The following is a 15,895-nucleotide window of genomic DNA, read 5'->3' on the forward strand; positions in this document are numbered from 1 at the left end:
GTCCATCAAAGCCAGAACGCGCTCAGCCTTAAGTCCATGGGGAAACTCTGCCCTGCCCCCTGGGTGTGCGCACAAGCAGACTGGCATCCCTGCTGGCTGTCTTGTCCCACAGGCTGACTTCACCCAGGATGCCGGTGCTGGCCATCTCCTGTGCGCATACCCAGGGGGTGGGCAGAGGTGGTGAGGCAGCTCCTTGCTGGTTCCAGTGGATCTTAGGCTGAGCAGGTTCTGGCTTTGATGGATGCAACCAGGTTGTAGATCAGCGCCACACCCCCCAGCACCTCCAGCCTTGCAGCCATGAGGCTTTCCTTTCACCGGGACAGACACCCCCCCCCCACACACACAGGATAGTAAGACTTGTGGCAACATGGCAGTGCTGGCAATCTGTCCCCCTCCCTCACCCCTTCCTGAGCATGGAGGAAGGAAAGAGATGAGAAGGAGAGAAGGAAGGAAGAGGGGAATTGGGGGGATCAGTGCTGGCTGGGAGGCTTTGCCAGAGCTCTGCAGATTCAGCAGAGAAGCCAAGAGTCCAGCCACCTCCAGAGTAGCTGGCAGCGGAGCAGGGCTCTTGGGGAGGAGTTTTTTAAAGGGGAAGAGAAGTTTGACTGGGGGAAGAAGATTTTATTTTCTCTTTTCTGGAGAGACAAGCCAGAAGGAGGGAGAGCGAGGTAGGAAGTTGGCGAAAAGGCTTTTTATTCTCTCTCCAGAGAATGAACTTCCTACCTCTCTCTCCCTCCTTCTGGCTTGTCTCTCTGGAAAAGAGAAAATAAAATCTTCCCCCAGTCAAACTTCTCTTCCCCTTTAAAAAAACTCCTCCCCAAGAGCCCTGCCCTAATTCCCCTCTCTGCTACACTTCCTTCCTTCCTTCCTTCCTTCTCTCCTTCTCATCTCTTTCCTTCCTCCATGCTCAGGAAGGGGTGATGGGAGGGGGAGAGATTCCCAGCACTACCATGTTGCCACCAGTCTTGCTATGCCGCGTGTGTGAGGTCTGTCCCGGTGAAAGGGATGCCTCGTGGCTGTGAGGCTGGAGGTGCTGGTGGAGGGGTTGGCACTGATCTACAACCTGGTTGTGTCCATCAAACCCAGAATGCACTCAGCCTTAAATCCACGGGGCAGCCCCACCTCATCCCCTGGGTGTGCATGCAAGTAGAGTATGGCATTCCTGCTGGCCGTCTCCTGTGCATACAACCGGGGGCAGGACAGAGGTGGTGGGGCATCTCCTTGCTGGTTCCAGTGGATCTTAGAGCGCATTTTGGCTTTGATGGATGCAACCAGGTTGTAGATGAGCGCCAACCCCCCACAGCACCTCCAGACTCGCAGCCACGAGGCATCCCTTTCAACGGGACCACCCCCGCCTGCTCACATGGAATAGGAATGGCTGGCAGTAGCATATTAGTGCTGGCAATCTCTCCCCCTCCCATCACCCCTTCCTGAGTGCGGAGGAAGGAAAGAGATGAGAAGGCGGAAGGAAGAGAGGGGGGAAGGAAGGGAGGGTGGGAAGGAGGGAGGAAGGAAGGAGAGAGGGAAAAAGGGAGGGAGGAAGGAAGGAAAGAATGGAGGGAGGGAGGACGAAAGGAACAGGGAGGAAGGAATGGAGGATGGGAGGGAAGAAGGAAGGAACAGAGGAAGAAAGGGAGGAAGGAAGGAAGAGAGGGAGGGAGGGTGGGAGGGACCATGTTCCGGCGCTCGCCCCAGTCCCATCCTCCTCTGCCAGAGACCCTCAGCTCTTCCCATTCTGTTCTGATTTGGAAATCTTTTGCTTAGCCCCCTGACAAGGGTCTTCCTTCCGGGATGACTATTACTGCAGATCCTGCGTAATGTCAGGGACCACTTCAAAACCTCATCCCAAGAAAGCAGGACTCTTGGAACAGTTTCTTTCCAAAAAGAACTTTTATTAGGAGAAGCTGATAGGCATGAGGGCTTCCCACTCAGGATCTGAGGGTTTCCCACTCAGATCAATAGGTTTAAAGAGTCTCAAGCATAAACCCACCCCAATAGTTCATCCAGTCAGTTTGAATGGGCCAATCCCCAGGTGTTAGGTCTGCTGTGGGAGAGGAGCTGATAACAGGGTCCTTTCCCATGAAGATGTTGTTGGGTCTTTGCACCTTCCCTTCTGCAGTGAGAGATGAGCCAGATGGCTGGAGGCACATTCCTTTCTCACCCCAAGGTGACATTAAGGGAGACACTGTTCAAAGAGTAAGTATGTAGGAACAGTGGAAAAGATTGTAGCAAAGCAGAATAACATACCACAGAGCCTTCCCCCTCCCCCTCAGGAGAATGGCAAAACCCTCAGAAAGAAAGAAATTAGGAAAGAAATGAGATATTCCCCCCCCCCCCCGCAGGGAAAGAATGGGTTCTGACATGGGGTTAGGACCTCAACAACCTCCTCGCTTTTCATGGCTATTTCTTTTGGCTTTGTCAGGGTTTTCTTGGGCTTCCCCCCTATGGTACGGTCAGGTTTCTGCACTGGAGTTTTCAAGTGATATTCAGCGGCATGGTGTCCATCCTTCCTGCACTTAAAACAGCCAGTTGATCTTGGAGTGGTGGGAGTTGGTTTCACTGGCTCCTGGAGCTAAGACTTCATTCCCAAGGCTGTGAAAACTTTGTTGGGTCTTCGCACTCGCAGAACCCACAGAAAAGAAAGAATAGAGGCAACCAACAGAAATCTCCCCCAGCAAAGAAATGGGTTCTGACACCCTGTTTGTTCCCTAAACTTTCAGCATTAGTGTACAAGTATTCAAGTCTTGGGCCTTGGGTATATTTCTTATGCCTCCTACTTTGTAACTGGGATACCCATCCTTCCCATCACTCTCTACTTCATTATGTTTTTCTTTTTTTAATTTCTGCTTTCACTTTACTCCCTATCTCCTTATGTGATTGGTTATCTAGTGGTTTTTGTTTGGAATTATGTTCTAAAGGTTGTGAAGATTGACCACCCTCCTCCATTTAAACCCAAATGGTTTAAAGCAGGGGTGTCAAACTCAATTTCATTGAGGGCCACATCAGCAATGCAGTTGCCCTTGAGGGGGTGGGTGTGTGTGGCCAGGGTAGGCATGGCCTACTGGGTGGGCGTGGCTGGAGTGCATGTGGCCACCTGGGTGGGCATGGCCAGCTCTACATCGTTCATGTCAAGGGTGCCTATAGGGGTCTGGGCAGGAGTGAGACAGATCTGAGGGTCTCTGGCAGAAGGGGGTGGACCAGGGCAAGTGCCAAGGCACAGTCCACTGGAGGAGCATCACTGTTCTTCTCAGGTCATGCCGGGGGGGGGGCTGGACAGTGGCACAGGGTGTCCGGAGCCCTGGGCAGCAGAGCTCAAATGCCCAGCCCTCAAGGACCCACGGCACTAAGCCCAGCCCTACTTCCCCAAGGGGGCACCCAGTTGCACTTACCTCTTTCTCAAGGCTGCTGCTGCTGCACTTGGTCTCCTTAGCCAAGTTGTTAATGATGAGTATGAAGGCAAAGTCAGAGGGAGGCCCACTCCCTCTCCATGTGAGGAGACCTGGCTTTCTATCCAAAGCTTCCTTAGCAATAGGATGGGAGACCCCCAGGATAGGCCAGGAGGAGGGGGCAAGGGGATGGTGAAAGGGCAGCAGGGCAGGACTAAGGCAGGACTTCCCTCAGACCCTTCCTTCTTTCCTTCCTTCCTTCCTTCCTTCCTTCCTTCCTTCCTTCCTTCCTTCCTTCCTTCCTTCCTTCCTTCCTTCCTAACAGAGTGGTGGGAAAATATTTGAGATGAGGGAGAAAAACAGGCAAGAAACGCAGCTGGGGGAAGTGTCACCCTTTGTGAGGAATGAAGAAATGCACCATTGCCTGGAAGTGGCCAGCACATGGCCCTCGCCTACTTCACATATCCGACTTGGTGGGCTCTTGGGGAGGGGATGCCATGAGCAGCATAAGAGTCGATGTTACCTGTGCAATGCTGCCCAGCCTCCAGCCTGCCCAGTTTCGGCAGGCAGCGGGGTGCTCTCCACACAGCGCCGAGAGGATGAGCTGGGCAGCATGAATCTGAAGAGAAGCACAATGCCACCCAGCCTCCAGCCTGCTCAGTTTTGGCAGGCAGCGGGGCGCTCTTCTCCCAGCACTGAGAGGCTGAGCCAGGTGGCACAAAGCACAATGCTGCCCAGCCCCCAGCCTGCCTGGTTTTGGCAGGCAGCGAGGCGCTCTCCTCACAGCGCCAAGAGGCTGAGCTAGGCGTTGCAAATCCAAAGAGAAGTGCAATGCCGCCCAGCCCCCAGCTGCACGGTTTCGGCAGGTAGCGGGTTGCTCTCCTCATAGTGCTGAGAGGCTGAGCTGGGTGGCACAAATCTGAAGAGAAGCGCAACGTTGCCCAGCCCCCAGCCTGCCCAAAGTAGGCAGGTCCATGTGCTGGCCACTTCCAGGCAATGGTGCATCTCTTCATTCCTCACAAAGGGTGATACCTGCCCAGCGTGCGCCCAGGGGGCAGGGCCGATGCGGCAGGGCCCAGTCCCTTGCTGTTTCCAGACAGCCTTGTGGAGCTAAGACTGAATGTGTTTCAGCATAGATGGCCACCATGAAATTGTACATTGGCTCCCTGCTGGCCTGGGCCAGGGCCAAGGCAGCGGGGGACGTTCCCTCACTGTTTCCAGCATGGCTTCATGGGCCACATGAAACCACTTCGCGGGCTGGAAGTGTTTGACATGTCTGGTTTAAAGCCATTTTAATAAGATGAGCCAGTCATTTTCTGAATATATTCTTTCCAGTTTTTATGAGGTGCAGTCCATCCCTTGCCAGTAATCCTTCATGAAGATAATGGAGACCATAGTATAGGAAGCCGAAGTTCTGTTGATGACACTAGTTTTTAAGCCAGTGGTTCGTTTCTAAAATCCTTTGCTCCCTCGTTGGATATTGACCTTTTGTTGAAAATATAGATGAAAACACCACTTGTGCTCCTAATTCTTTAAGTTCCTCCCTTAGCTGTTCGTAATCTCTTGTTATTGTTTTCAGATTCATTGTTTGAGTCATTGGTGCTCACATGTAGGAGAAGAAAGGGGTAGTAATACGTGGGATCAGAGGTATTTCAGAATCTCTCCAGTTTTGTACATATAGTTGTCTCCCAGCAGTGACTATATATAAAAATAATCCTGCGTTTTTTCTAGTTATCCATGTGAGGCAGTTCTAAAGATACTTTGAAGGAGCCATTATAGTTTGTATATATCTATCACTTCTTGTAAAGTTTTCTGTTGAACCAAACATGCTAATCAACTCCATAACTCCAAAGACACCATAATAATGTTTCACTTCTTAGCATATAAAACAAGATCCCTAAAGATGATCTTAGTTGGCATGAAAAAGACATAATGGGGAAATGGTTCTGAAGTATATAGTCAGGGGTGTAAAGAATCTTGCATTCACTCACTAAGTGACTACCTATATTAACAAGCAATATATTAACTAGTATAATTAAATATATAATAATATATAATCTATATCAGAGGTCCACAACCACTGGTCCATGGCCTTGAGCTGGTCCATAGACTGTTGGGAACTGGGCATGCAAGCTTCATTTGCACATATGAGGATTAAGTTATGCACGTGAAACTATTCCCTCCCCCACCCCCCGCTGCCACTGCTGGGGACCGCAGATCTATATTATAATTTTAAAATATATAAAATAGTCTCCTAAAACTGCTAACTCTGCAATTCCTGTATTTTGGCTTCCTTATACATTCTGTGCTTCATTTTACTGCAGTTTGTTAGTGATTTCCAGGGCTTGCAAAATCTTCTTTTCTAAAAATGGTCAGACATCAACAAGACATTTTTTATTGTTATAGTAGGAGATTATTAGCACGAAGCAAAACAAAAACACAAATGCTTTTATTCAGTTAAAATGAAAATATATTAGTATGTTAGGCAACTATGCATTTATTTTCCTGTCCAATCAGAATTTTAGGACTAATATATGGTGGTAATATAAATTTACTGATTAAATGATAATGTGTGCTATCCATACACTAAACATGAAACTACTGTGATTATTTTTTATTTAAGAATTAGGCTATTTGCAGAATGCAAATCTATGCACCCATCTCCTTGGCACCTATTACAATAACGATTGCCATAAAAAAAACCCTACAGAAAATAATTATTTCACTTGTAATTACTTCATTTCTTTGATTGAATGACAAACCTAGGATTTCAAGTTTCAACAGTCTTTTATAATCAAAGTTTAAATTTCCTTTTTATCCCCTGTAGTTCTCTTTGAATGGGAAATTGGTCAGTGATTACCAGTACAGTCTTGATTTTCAGAGACTCACTTTACTTTTCTTTCCAACCCAAAAGAAAGAAAACATTTTTTTCTCCTAGTCTACTGAATGGATGTTTTAATGTTCTTGTAGGAAGTCAACCTCCCCGCCCCCCAGGAGGCTTTCCTAGGATCAAATAATTCACTTTTACTCCACTACTAGGAAACCACTCCAGGCTGTTCCTCCAACAGTTAAGTTTTATGAATGAGATACTTTTGTATCTATTGAGAAAACTGGAGCATTCCATTCAGTATCCATTTACAGAAAGCTGCCCCAATCTTCCTGCTATAGGAAACCTGAAGAGGCTAATCTTTAAGAATGGAGATTTTATAATCCAGTCAGAAAGACTGGACCACCCTATTCATAAACAAAATGCCTTCAGCCACAGCTCCCACAAAAGGTTGGAGCTGATGGGATTAGAAAAATAAAGACTCCTAAAATCTACATTCCCCACTGAGCTCCAAGGACAGGGCATGACCTCCCAACTACAATGGGAGTCAGGCAACAATAATTAGAACACTAAAAGGGCAGATTCAAGCACAGGTCAAAGTACATTTCACAACAAACAGGCATCTCAAACACAAAGCCCTAAAGTGTACAAAACTCACCTATTCTCAACTCCATTTTGTCAGCTGTCCCAGAACCACATGCTGTTGGCAGTTCTGCTCTTCAATAAACTGACCTTCTTTCCTAAGCAGCTAGCCTCCATTTTATTTTTTAATGTCTTTATCCCAGATTGGAACTAGACTTGATTTTTCTTCCAACATTCTAAAGGCATATACTCATGTGTAGCTGATTCTTCCTAGGTTCTGTCTACCCCCCCACCCCCACCCCACCCAACACCTCCAAAAATCCTAACTCTCAATTTCCAAATGTTCACATGATACTTGGTTATCCTTTGCAATGATATAAATTATACTGGTATTAATTTGTGCTGGTGATTATTAACTACTGCTTCACATGCTTGCTCAAAAATATAATATTCCTTAAATGAGGAAGGCCAGCAGGACTGGATGTGGGCAAGTTTTAATTCTTTATCTTAAACATTGAAACTTCATTCTCTATACCAGTTTAATTATAAAATGTATGAATTGTATTTTTTGACTAACATCTAGAAGAGCTCTCTCCTGTATATAATCCACATGGATCTCAAATCTTTACTCAAGATTTGTATCCTTTTCCAAAAATGATTTCACCAATTTTTAAATATTTAAAGTTGCCCCTAGAGAAGATTCTAAAGATTCCAAACTATAAATATTTGGGCAAAATGTTTAATTTGGCAAACATTCTGTGCATGTGCATTTATTATTTATTTATTTATTTATTTATTTATTTATTTATTTATTTATTTATTTTATTATATTTATATACCGCCCTTTCCCGAAGGACTCAGGGCGGTTTACAGGGTTGTTAAAACAAAAAAATACAAAAGTTAAAAACAGATTAAAAAATTATATCCGTCCCTGAACAAATAAAACCCCAGTTAAAATTAAAATGGGACTTCCGGTAGTGCTGCCGCACCGAATGGCGGCGTTCTGAAGCCGCCCGATCCTGGGAAGCGTTAAAACGCCCGGAGGCAGCGAAAATCAGCTGTTCCGCGGCGCTGGAGCTTCTCCCTCGGGAGAAGAGGGAGAGGCGAGCTTGCCTGGGTAGAGGTAGAGCTCCCCTGCGATTCTCCCAAGTAGTTTGGGGGATAACAGGGTGAGCCCCCTCAGAGCCCAGGCTTTCTCCGCTCTCAGGACGTCTTCGCTCCAAAAGGAGTGGAACAAGACGCGACAACTGCACCTGCTGCTTAGAGGGGATTGTGAGTATTTTGTTCCTTTGAAAAGCAGGCAGAGCAAAGCAGGAAGATCTGAATTTTCAAATTGGATTTTAACTTTAAATCAGTTTCATTATCTTCTTCAAGTTTCAAGTTTGAAATGGAGTAAAAATGGCGCTGGAATGTTTCTCTCCTGTGTGAAGTGACTGTGTTTGAAAATTGTTATATTTTGCTACAAAGCAAGAGACACAATTTGCAACTGACTTTACAGATTATAAGATTTTTGCTAAAGTATTGGCCAATAGATTAATGCAAGTTTTGAAACAAATGATTCATAGTGATCAATCGGGATTTATATCTGGGAGGTATATGAAATATAATGTAAGACAAATTGTTAACCTGCTTGAATACTTGGATAAGAACAACCAAGTCCCCGCAGCATTGATATTTTTGGATGCAGAGAAAGCCTTTGACCAATTGAATTGGCAATTTTTATTAAGAGTTGTTGAGGAGATGAATTTTGGAGAAGGTTTTCTACATGCTATTAAAGTTATATATCAACAACAAACTGCACAAATTATAGTTAATGGGGGATTAACAGAGACCTTTAAAATTGAAAAAGGTACAAGACAGGGTTGCCCCCTATCACCATTATTGTTTGTTTTAACATTAGAGATTTTATTAATCAAAATTCGAGAGTCCTCTATGATAAAGGGAGTTAAAATAAAACAGAATGATTATAGATTGAGAGCTTTCGCTGATGACTTGGTTGTGATAGTATCCCAACCGTTACAGTCGGTTATAGATTTGATGGAAATTATAACTCAGTATGGTAAGGTTTCTGGGTTTAAGGTGAATAGTAATAAGACCAAGATATTATCTAAGAACTTATCTATGAGTGAAAGGGATATGTTATCAAAATTAACAGGTTTTGAAATAGTGAAGAAGGTTAAATATTTAGGAGTATATATTGCAGCCTCAAATGTAAAATTGTATAAGAATAATTATGAAATACTATGGTCGAAGGTACAAGGGGACTTAAATAATTGGAAAAAATTACAATTATCATTACTGGGAAGAATTGCAGTTGTTAAAATGAATGTTGTACCAAAGTTTCTCTTTTTGTTTCAAATGATACCTATATTGAAAAAGGATGCCAACCTTGATCAATGGCAGAAGGGTATTAACAAATTTATTTGGGCGGGGAAAAAACCAAGAGTTAAATTTAAGATTTTACAAGATGCTAGGGAAAGAGGGGGACTCAAGGCGCCGAATTTGAAATTGTATTATGATGCGATTGCCCTGACATGGGTTAGTGATTGGCTTAATTTAACTAACAAGAGAATACTTCATCTTGAGGGATGGGATTTGGTATATGGCTGGCATGCATATTTGCTTTACGATAAGAAGGGGGACAGGGCTTTTAAATCCCATATTCTTAGAAGTGCTTTATTGCGTGTCTGGAAAAAGTGTTATTATAAGTTAAATTATAAAATACCGATTTGGGGAATTCCTGGACATGCGATAGAGGGCGTATCTATGGGAGTGAGTATGGATATGGTTTCTTATAAGGAACTACTTAGATTGCAAGGGACTGATTGGCAACTTAAATCATTAGAGGAGTTAAGACAAGAAAACATAAGTTACTCTTGGTTTCAATATACCCAATTGAAAGTTAGGTGGAAATCAGATCAAAAGGTTGGCATCACAATTACAGATCAAAATTTAGTAAAACAAATTAGAGATTTAAATTGTGCACATTTAAAGAGGATATATAATGCTTTAATTGAATTGGATTCGGAAACGGAACTGGTTAAAGACTGTATGATAAAGTGGGCACAAAATATTCAGGAACCAATTTCGTTGGACACCTGGGAGATAATTTGGGTCAGAAATGTTAAATTTACTCAGGCTCAAAATTTAAGAGAAAATTTTTATAAAATGTTTTATAGATGGCATCTGGATCTCAAGAAGTTGTCCAACATGTATCCTAATTTACAGTCTAAATGTTGGAGATGTGGTAGTTTAGAAGCTACCTATTTTCACATGTGGTGGACTTGTAGAAATATAAAAGCTTTTTGGATCAAAATTTGGTGGAACATTCAAAAGATTTTTAAGAGAAAGATAAAGTTTTCTCCGCAATTGTTTTTATTGGGTATTGTTGTAGATTGTGATGTTAAAGAAACTAACTTGATGTTGAACATAATAACAGCAGCACGGTTACTGGTGGAACAATATTGGAAGAAGGATAGTTTGCCCACTATAGAAGAATGGGTGTTTAAAGTTTCGAATCTTGCAGAAATGTCTAAGATTTCTGCTTATTTGAAAGATCATTCACAGGAAAGATATATTTCAGTTTGGAGGAGATGGATAAATTATATTCAGAACAAATATGGGACTAAAAAGTTCCATTTAGCTTATGAGTAGATTTTAGTGGGATATTGTTATTGGTACTTTGTTTGTAGTTATGTTAAAGGGGAGTTAAAGCACATTATGAATTTGGTTAACTGTATATTATGCATAATTTTTATTTAGAATATGATTATTGTAACTATAATCCTGTATTTAGTTCTGGGAAGTGGGGGGAAGTGGGTGGGTTTGGGGTGGGAGGGATTTGGGGATATATTGTAAAATTTTGTTTTTGTAAAACTCTTTAATAAAAAAAAAATTAAAATTCTCAGCCTGCGCCAGAGAGCTCGAAGAGCCAGGTCTTCAGGTCCCGGCGGAACGAACGGAGGTCAGGGGCGGTCCTAAGCTCCACTGGCAGCTGGTTCCAAAGGGCAGGCGCACCCACTGAGAAGGCCCTATCCCTGGGTGTCGTCCGCCGACAGTCTCTTACCGGCGGTACCCTGAGAAGACCCTCCCTGTGGGAGCGCACTGGACGAAGGGAGCTTGATGCCGGCAGCAGGTGTTCCCTCAGATAACCCGGACCCAAGCCATTTAGGGCTTTATAGGTCATCACCAGCACCTTGAATCTCACCCGGAGGGCAACCGGGAGCCAATGCAGCTCGCGGAGTAGAGGTGTTACATGGGAGTATCGTGAAACCCCCATCACAACTCGCGTGGCCGCATTCTGCACCAGCTGAAGCCTCCGAGTGCTCCTCAAGGGCAGCCCCATGTAGAGAGCGTTGCAGTAGTCTAAACGGGAGGTCACGAGCGCATGAGTGACTGTGCGTAGGGCATCTCGGTCCAGATAGGGTCACAACTGGCGCACCAGGCGAACCAGGGCAAAAGCCCACCCTGGTCACGGCTCCTATATGGTCTTCAAAATAAGTTACCTTTTGCCCAGGTTCGCCTGGTGCGCCAGTTGCGACCCTATCTGGACCGAGATGCCCTACGCAGTCACTCATGCGCTCGTGACCTCCCGTTTGGACTACTGCAACGCTCTCTACATGGGGCTGCCCTTGAGGACCACTCGGAGGCTTCAGCTGGTGCAGAATGCGGCCGCGCGAGTTGTGATGGGGGTCTCCCGATACTCCCATGTAACACCTCTACTTCGCGAGCTGCATTGGCTTCCGGTTGCCCTCCGGGTGAAATTCAAGGTGCTGGTGATGACCTATAAAGCCCTACATGGCTTGGGTCCGGGATATCTGAGGGAACACCTGCTGCCGGCATCAAGCTCCCTTCGTCCTGTGCGCTCCCACAGGGAGGGTCTTCTCAGGGTGCCACCGGTAAGAGATTGCCGGCGGACGACACCCAGGGATAGGGCCTTCTCAGTGGGGGCACCTGCCCTTTGGAACCAGCTGCCAGTGGAGCTGAGGACTGCCCCCGACCTCCGTTCATTCCGCCGGGACCTGAAGACCTGGATCTTCGAGCTCTCTGGCCCAGGCTGAGGATTAATTTATTTTAATTGGGGTTTTACTTATACAGGGATAAATTTAATTTTTTTTAAACTTGGTTTTTTAAATTTTGTATTTTGGTTTTTAATTACCCTGTAAACTGCCCTGAGTCCTCCGGGAAAGGGCGGTATATAAATGTAATAAAATAAATAAATAAATAAATAAAATTGAGTCGTGAATCCAGGAGGATGCCCAAGTTGCGAGCCCTATCAACGGGGGGTAACACCTCACCCCCCATCGTTAGAGGTGGAATAGTCTGGTTAGCCCGAGATGCCGATATGCACAGCCACTCAGTCTTGGCGGGATTGAGACGAAGCCTGTTTCTCCCCATCCAGACCTGGACCGCCTCCAGGCAGTGGGACATCACGGCAAGGGCATCGCTGGGTTGGTTCGGGGTGGAAAGAAAAAGTTGGGTATCATCAGCGTACTGATGATACCCCACCCCAAAACCACGAATGATCTCACCCAGCGGCTTCATATAGATGTTGAACAGGAGGGGCAAGAGAACCGACCCCTGAGGAACTCCACAAACGAGAGGCCTCGGGGCGGATCTCTGCCCTCCCGTCAACACCGACTGCGAACGGCCCAGGAGATAGGAGGAGAACCACCGTAAAATGGTGCCTCCCACTCCCAACCCCCTGAGACGCCGCAGTAGGATACATGGTCGATGGTATCAAAAGCCGCTGAGAGATCTAATAGGACCAGGACAGAGGAACAACCCCTGTCCCAAGCCCGCCAGAGATCATTCACCAGCGCGACCAATGCCATCTCTGTGCTGTATCCGGGCCTGAAACCCGATTGGTGCGGGTCCAGATAATCAGTTTCCTCCAGGAACAGAGGAAGCTGATGCGCCACCACACTCTCAACAACCTTCACCAGAAAGCGAAGGTTGGAGACTGGACGATAGTTATTTAAAACAGCCGGGTCCAGGGCAGGCTTTTTGAGGAGGGGTCTCACCACCGCCTCCTTCAAGGCGGCAGGAAAGACACCCTCCTTCAAAGAAGCAGTTATTACTGCCTGGAACCAGCCTCGTGTGTCTTCCCGGGCCGCATAAACCAGCCAGGAGGGACATGGATCCAACAAACAGGTGGTGGTGCTCAGCCTCCCCATGATCCTGTCCACATCATCAGGGGAAACAGGATCGAACTCAGTCCAGATAACATGCTCAAGACCGTCCGATTCCTCCACATCAGACTGCCCAGTCAGAGTCCAGACCGGTCCGGATCCGAGAGATTTTGTCCACCAGATGATGACTAAACTCCTCGGCTCGTCCCTGCAAGGGATCCTCCCTCACCTCCTGGTTAAGGAGGGAATGAGTCAACCTAAACAGGGCGGCCAGGTGATTATCTGCGGACGCGATGAGGGCAGCGAAGTAATTAGACTTCGCCGTCCTCATCGCCGCAAGATAAGACCTTATAAAGGTTCTTAACTGCAATCGGTCAGATTCGGATCGGCTAGACCTCCAACCGCTCTCTAGACCCTGTCTCCGACACTTCATCTCCCGGAGCTCCGCAGAGAACCATGGAGCCCAACGGGATCTGCGCTGGGTCAGAGGTCGCAAGGGTACAACACAGTCAAGTGCCCCGGCAGCCGCCCTTTCCCAGGCATCCACCAAGGCATCGACTGGGCTGTGGGTGAGGGCAATGGGTATAGACCCAAGCACCATCTGGAACCGTTCAGGGTCCATTAGGTGCCTGGGGCAGAACCACCTGGTCGGTTCCACAGCCCAGCGGTGGGGGGTGGCATAACGGAAGACCAGCCGCAGGAGATAGTGATTGAACCATGACAGGGGAACAATGGTTGGTGAACCCCCTCCCAGATCATCCAACCACTGTCCAGACAGGAACACCAGGCCGAGACTGTGACCCCCCACATGAGTCGGGCCCTGAATCACTTGGATCAGGCCCATGGCCATCATGGAAGCCATGAACTCCCGAGCTAACTCAGATGACCCTCCCAGTGAAGGCAAATTGAAGTCCCCCAGAACTATAAGCCTGGGGAACTCCACCGCCAACCCTGAGAGGGTGTCGAGCAGATCGGGCAGGGCTGTTGCCACACAGCTGGGTGCCAGGTATGTGAGCAACAAGCCCAACTGAGCCTGAGGGCCACATCTCAGGAGGAGGGACTCACTCCCGGCCATCTGGACAATGGTGGTCTCCCGCGGGCATAAAGTCTCCCGAACAACCACCGCCACCCCTCCACCCCTACCCTGAGCCCGTGGCTGGTGTGGCACACGGAAACCTGGAGGGCATAACTCAGTCAGAGGAGCCCCTCCCTCCAAGCCCAACCAAGTCTCCGTGATGCACGCCAGATCCGCACATTCCTCCTCGATCAAATCCTGAATGAGGGGAGCCTTGTTAACGACGGATCTGGCGTTGAAATAAACCAGCCTAAGCTCAGGGGCCTGATCACCCTCATCCCCGGGGAAAAGGGTGCTAACCGGAGGGTCGGAGCGCACCACCGCACGCAGACAGTGGGGGCGTGATCCCAGATGTTGATACGGCCCTCAGTGCAACCACCTGCTGCCATTCCCTATCGTCGTGGGGATTTGAAGCCCCACCCCAACATTCACAGAACCAGCAACCACCTCCCCCAACCCTGTCTCGTCGGGACCCCTAACAGGCCCAGACTGAGTACCAGTTAATAATTCCCTCACCACTCTACTATCCCTCTACTATGGATTGTGCCTGTTTTGCAGTGTGTAGTAAAGTTGTGACTGAAAATATAGCCACAGCTAAAGATTTACAAGCTTGATTTTTCCCAAGACATTTTTCGTATTTTGCCTGCATGACTTCTTTTAATGAAAACCATCAGCAGTGAATTTTCACTGATCTTAGTTTTAATAGTATTAGCATAATGCCATGTATTTATATGGTACATATAATGTATAAATGCTGAACTGAACTGAATCCAGATGCCATTGTCTGAATGACTGAACACTTAATGTTCATGTAACTCTTTGTTCCATTCACAAGTAGAGGCTTGTATCCAACAAAAACTTTCATTTATAGAAGGGAAATTATTTTAGCCAAAAGCAAATTCCTCCCAGGGATTTCAGGTTGAGGAACTATTGGAGACCTGAAAACATCCAGTTAGGTAAGCTTATTTGTTTCCTGCCTGAGCAGGGGGTTGAACTAGAAATAATAATAATAATAATAATAATAATAATAATAATAATAATAATAATAATAATAATAATAATAATAATAATAATAATAATAATAATAATAATAATAATAATAATAATAATAATAATAAAAAATAATGAGAAGGAGAAGGAGAAGGAGAAGGAGAAGAAGAAGAAGTAATTAAAATTGGCAGTCTATGGTGTAAATAAAAATCTATTCACTTTTAGTTTAACAAAAGTTGAAGACTGAGGAAACTAAATGGCTTAACTGGCAAATAATTAATGCTGTTGGACTTTTCCCACTTGCATATAATTATGGAAAGAAGTTTTTAAGAAGAGACTGGCCAGCCATTTGTCTGAAATGGTATAGGGTTTCCTGCCTGAGCAGGGGGTTGGACTAGATGACCTCCAAGGTCCCTTCGAACAACAACTACTTCTTCTTCTTCTTCTTCTTCTTCTTCTTCTTCTTCTTCTTCTTCTTCTTCTTCTTCTTCTTCTTCTTCTTCTTCTTCTTCTTCTTCTTCTTCTTCTTCTTCTTCTTCTTCTTCTTCTTCTTCTTCTTCTTCTTCTTCTTCTCCTTCTCCTTATCCTTATCCTTATCCTTATCCTTATCCTTATCCTTATCCTTATCCTTATCCTTATCATTATTATTATTATTATTATTATTATTATTATTATTATTATTATTATTATTATTATTATTATTATTATTATTTTGTAGAAAGGAAAGGCCCACACTGATAAATTAAAAAACTTTGTGGTCTGCAAAGGAATGCTGGTGGGCTAATCAATGATTTGGTGACTAGAGGAGCATCTACAGTGTTGGAGCTTGTGGTCATGGTAAGCCATGGAGGCACTAGGCAACATGACTTTCAGGGCAGTGGTGGTGATTTTATTACTTTAAAAA

This window comes from Vipera berus (assembly GCF_964194415.1).
Source record: "Vipera berus genome assembly, chromosome: 4".
NCBI lineage: Eukaryota > Metazoa > Chordata > Lepidosauria > Squamata > Viperidae > Vipera > Vipera berus.